This window comes from Trematomus bernacchii, unplaced genomic scaffold, assembly GCF_902827165.1.
Source record: "Trematomus bernacchii unplaced genomic scaffold, fTreBer1.1, whole genome shotgun sequence".
NCBI classification, from domain to species: Eukaryota; Metazoa; Chordata; class Actinopteri; order Perciformes; family Nototheniidae; genus Trematomus; species Trematomus bernacchii.
The window spans coordinates 121,712-127,218 of NW_022987737.1; the positions used below are offsets into that span (position 1 = coordinate 121,712).

Consider the following 5,507-nt stretch of genomic DNA (forward strand, 5'->3'; position numbering starts at 1 on the left):
GTGAGTAGACCTGAAGAGAGTCTGTGAGTGGACCTGAAGAGAGTCTGTGAGTGGACCTGAAGAGAGTCTGTGAGTGGACCTGAAGAGAGTCTGTCAGTGGACCTGAAGAGAGTCTGTGAGTGGACCTGAAGAGAGTCTGTGAGTGGACCTGAAGAGAGTCTGTGAGTGGACCTGAAGAGAGTCTGTGAGTGGACCTGAAGAGAGTCTGTCAGTGGACCTGAAGAGAGTCTGTGAGTGGACCTGAAGAGAGTCTGTGAGTGGACCTGAAGAGAGTCTGTCAGTGGACCTGAAGAGAGTCTGTGAGTGGACCTGAAGAGCGTCTGTGAGTGGACCTGAAGAGCGTTCAGCAGGTGAGAATCCTCCCACAGGAATCTGTTTCTGAGTCACTGTTTACCTGGACAGAGTCACTGTTTACCTGGACAGGACACATGTTTCTTGATGCTGATTCTAAACATCTGTCTGAAATATTGTGTAGGGTTTCTCTCTGAGTGAAAGCAGAATGAGTTTAGAAAGATCTCCATGTACTGTTGTCAGTGTTTCAGCCAGGTAGAATGAGTTGCAGTCTGATTGTTATCTGAGTTCTCTTCATCAGAGAGAAATGCAGGGTGTGTCAGGGTGTTTTTCTGTCTAACTCTTAATAGTCTGAATAAGGCAGATGAGGGAGAGTCTGGCAGGCTGACAGCTACATCCTGTAAGGCCGGTTTCCACGTGACTCTGACGCAGTGTTAATTTCGTCAACGAAAACTATGACGAAAAATGTTCGTCAACGACCTTTTTTACACGACTAAGACGAGACGATGACGAGCTAAAAATAGATTCTTGATAACGAAAATTTGACGAAATGTATATTTAGTTTTCGTTGACGAGACGAGACGGGACTAAGGTGTTAATGGTGGACTATCGGACATTAAAACTTGAAGTGGTTGCCTGTTACAAATACCTTGGTATCTGGCTTGATGATTGTCTCACTTTTAAACGTCATGTCAATAACCTGCTTAAAAAACTGAGGGTTAGACTAGGTTTCTTCTACAGGAACAAGTCCTGTTTCTCGCTCGAGGCCAGAAAAAGGCTAGTCACTGTGACCTTTTTACCTGTGCTGGACTATGGTGATTTGATTTATATGAATGCACCTGCCAATTGCCTGGTCAAGTTAGATGCTGCGTATCACAGTGCACTGAGATTTGTGACAAACTGTAAAGCATTAACCCATCACTGTACCCTGTATGCAAGGGCTGGTCTGCCTTCACTAACTGCACGGAGGCTCAGTCACTGGTACATTTTTATATATAAAGCCATGTTAGGGAAACTTCCATCCTACATCTGCTCCCTGATCTCACGGCGAATTGTAAGTGGCTACTGCCTGAGATCGCATGCTGTGGTTTTATTAAATGTGCCAACTGCTAGGACTGTCTTAGGGAAGATAGCATTTAGATGCGCAGCTCCACTGTCCTGGAATAGTCTGCAATTAAAATGGAAACTGAGCAATCTGGTGCCACTCAATGTTTTTAAAGCTCGGTTGGATGCTACTCAATCGGAAGCTGTTGGTACCTGTGCATGTGGATAGTTATGTAAATTGTAATCCCTGTAATGATGCTGTATGATGTCCTTTTGTTGTTCTGTTTATGTTTTTAATGTTTCATGTGGAACCTACTTGAGCAGGTCTCCCTTGAAAAAGAGGTCAATGATCTCAATGGGATACAACCTGGATAAATAAAGGTTTGAAATGAAATGAATTCAAAATGCAGCATATTTCCCCCCAATTGCCCATCTTGTCTGTCAAAATGCATCTTACATTTCTAACTTGCAATATCATTATTTCCGCTCTCTTCACTCCAGAAGAGCGATCTCCCTGTGTCTCTCTGTGTGCGGGGGGCGGGTCCTCTCTCTCTCTCTGTGTGCGGGGGGCGGGGCCTCACTCTCTCTCTGTGTGCAGGGGGCGGGGCCTAACAGACACGCTGCAGCGGACACAGAGATCTGCCGGGGACGGAGCGTTCAGAGAGTAAAGAGACACTCTACAAGGCTCGATGTGGACAAAGCTCGTTTGCCATGTTTTCGCGTTAGCGCGTTGACACGAGTAGAGTAGTCTGTCCAAACAGCCGGCCAAAAGGCGTCATATTCAGTCGGAGAAATGCACAACTTTCGACTTCCTTAACTCGTAGCTCTGTTGCCCCAATTACGAGTAACGTTATCACATCAGGTGTGCAGAGGTGGGAGAAGTACTCAGATCTTGTAGCTAAGTCAAAAAATACCATAGTGTAGGAAGAGTTCCTCAAGTCAAAGTATGATCATCAAAATATATTTAAAGTAGCGACAGTAAAAGTAGTCATTGTGCAGATTGGTCCATTTCAGAATAATATATATGATATGTTTTATAATGATTGATCATGAAAGTGTTCTCAAAGCTGGTAAAGGTGCAGCTAGTTTGAATGACTTTGTATACTGCCAGGGTAGCTTGTGAATTTACTCCAGGTGGAACTAAAGTCTGATTTAACACTTGATTATATTTCACATCATTCATCCACATCTGTAAAGTAACTAAAGGTATTAAATACATGTAGTGGAGTAGAAGTACACCATTTACCTCTGAACTGTAGTGGAGTAGAAGTACACAGTAGCAAAACATTTAAATACTCCAGTAAAGTACAAGTACCTCAACATTTTACTCAAGTACAATACAATATTTTAACATAATTATATATATTTCATTTATTTCACATTTAAATAAAGCAATTAATTCGGTTAACAATTTGTTAGTTTTTTCCTTTAAAAAATAACCAAAAATAAATACAAAAATACCGTTAAAGTACCGGATCGATAAGCAGTTTCGATAAGACTAGTAGTACCATAGAAAACCTTAACGATACCCATCCCTAGATATTACACAAGTAAAGTGTTAAGAGAGTGAAATGTTGCTTTACGAATTTCAACACTTGATGCTGTCACCTTGATTCAGATTTCAGATACCTGTGTTTGCCAAACTGAATTGGTTTAAAGAGAGAAAACATTTTGACTAAAAGTTGACTAAAACGTTTTGAGTTTTCGTCGACTAAAACTAGACTAAAACTATGAAGGATAGAAATGACTAAAATGTGACTAAAACTAATAACCATTTTCATCTAAAGACTATGACTAAGACTAAATCAAAAACGGCTGCCAAAATTAACACTGCTCTGACGTGTTTTTACTCTCTGGATTTCTGAGGGTGTGAAGGCGTCCTCAGATCAGATGCAGGCAGACTCAGGACTGAAGAAGAAGAGATGAGCAGAGTTTCCTCCTCACCTGAAGAGAGTCTGTGAGTAGACCTGAAGAGAGTCTGTGAGTAGACAGGCAGTGATATCATAAAACTGTTAATGAACGCATTCAAACACTTGGTAGTTTTTTTTTTACCAGCTGTTCTGTATTCACCTTGCACGTGCAACTATGTGGCTTTTATCCTGGATAAAGTGTTAAGTCATGGATGTTAAAAGTTGAACGTCTTCATATTTGTCTAACATCATAGTTTACTATTCAATCATGAAGTATGACGCTGCGTTGTCAGTACGCTTGTCCATGTTTGTGAAACCCTGGTTGATTTACTGAGTTGATAACCAGCGTCGTAGGACCACTTAGCGAGATCTCGTTTGTTAGGGTTAGTTAAGATAACTCAAACATATCCAGGGTCTGTTTGAACATCTGTCTGAAATATTGTGTAGGGTTTCTCTCTGAGTGAAAGCAGAATGAGTTTAGAAAGATCTCCATGTACTGTTGTCAGTGTTTCAGGTATGAGTTACAGTCTGATTGTTCTCTGAGCTCTCGTCATCAGATAAAAATGCAGGGCAAGTCAGATCCTGCTCTAACAAGTCGTGACTGTTTTTCTGTCTAACTCTTAATAGTCTGAATAAGGGAAGGAGTGGGAAGGGCCCGTCTTCCAACACTGACCTGGTTTCACTGAAGAGCCTTGAAAATGTCAAATCTTTTTTTTAAATTTTAGATTATACATCTGGGACTAGATCGCCCAAATTCGAAAATATATATAACAGTACATGTTTTGATATATATGTTGGGCTATACAAAACATTTGCATGAAAAGTAAATGGGAGATTTCAAAAAAATAAAAAATAAAAAATATTCTTCCCATAGATTTGAACTGCATTGTAACTTAGTTATGAGGGAACTTATTTTTCATATTTTCTATGATATATCAAAAACACATTTCTTATCACTTCACAAAAGACCTCATTTTAATTAAAGTCCGTAACTGTTTTCATGTAATTAACGTACATATTTTAAGCCAAACAATTATATTTTTTCTAAACCTAACAAAGAAGTTTTGTTGAATGGTTAGTGAGCGCAGTTCAGTTGTGTGGGATATCTTGTGGGGGGCTGGGCTGTAAATTACCTGTGGATGTACATTGAAGTGACTGTTTGTGTGTGCTGTGATACACTGCGACACACTAACACATATTTAGGGGTCAACACACTGAGTTTCTGTGTGGTTCTGGGGCCGTGGGGAACATTCTGGGCTGGTCCGGTCCTGTTGAGGCTCCAACAAGGTTCCTGAATATCTGAGAGGAGGAGCTACCTGTGATGTAAAGCTTGTGGTAATGAATGAGCATGTTGTTGTGTTTGTGTGAAGGTGGGGGCTCTGCTATGGATCAGTGTGAGGACAGAGAGGAGGAAGCCCCCCCCTCTAAAAGCTCTGGGGAACATGACAGCCAGACCAAAGCTCAGAGGTGAGATCTCCACCTGTCCATCACTCTTCTCCATGTCACAGCTCAATACATTTGATTTATATAGCACTCTTTAAAGAGAACGTCATCTCAAGGTGCTTCACAAAGCTATAAGGAGAAAATAATAAAATAAATAAAATAAAAAGATATCTAAAGGAGCATATTGAATAAAATATGGTAATATAACAAATACAAATCAGAAAGCCATATTCATACCACCACTGTACCATCCTTGATAAACACCATTTCTTGAGTTTTGACCATTTCAAGTCTTTTAAAAGTATGTGTTTTTGTTATAAATGTTTACATGGACTGCCCCCCCCCCCCTCTCTTAGGGGAATTCATCCACAGAAAACATACTGGACGCTGTACTAGGTGAGAAACCAGAGGAGACTGTGAAGTCCACCACAGACGGACCACTTTGGACAAAATGTCCTCTCCATTAAAGGCAGCTCTTTGTGGAATAGCCTCCCAACTCAGATACGGGATTGTCCCACTCTCAATAGCTTTAAAGGTCAACTAAAAGAATGGTTGAGAAACAAACAGACATGTAATCACCGCTAAATGCACTTTAACACAGGGGTATCTCCTCTTGCCCTTTAGGTAGCTCTTGTATCTTCTCCTGCACTTTATATGTCGTAGCTGCTATATTGTACTGCCATGTGGTAAATACTTGTGTATGCTGCTCTTGCTCTTTTGCACTTTTTGCAGTGAGGGACTGCGGATAGAAATTAGCTCAAAGCTAAATCTGGCACTGTTACGCTTGACACATTTGAATGTTTTAAGTGTTCATTACTG

General features: G+C 40.7%; 1 long non-coding RNA gene across 2 annotated transcripts; it reads left to right on the forward strand.

The window, feature by feature from the left end:
• Positions 1-3,105: 3,105 nt before the first annotated feature.
• Positions 3,106-5,158, forward strand: LOC117495036. Of its 2 annotated transcripts, none has more exons than XR_004557147.1 (3): positions 3,106-3,292; positions 4,616-4,712; positions 5,045-5,158. It is a non-coding gene; the product is annotated as an uncharacterized LOC117495036 (long non-coding RNA). The 2 variants fall into 2 exon arrangements; XR_004557148.1 differs by having other exon boundaries at positions 5,061-5,158.
• The last annotated feature ends 349 nt before the right edge of the window (positions 5,159-5,507 follow it).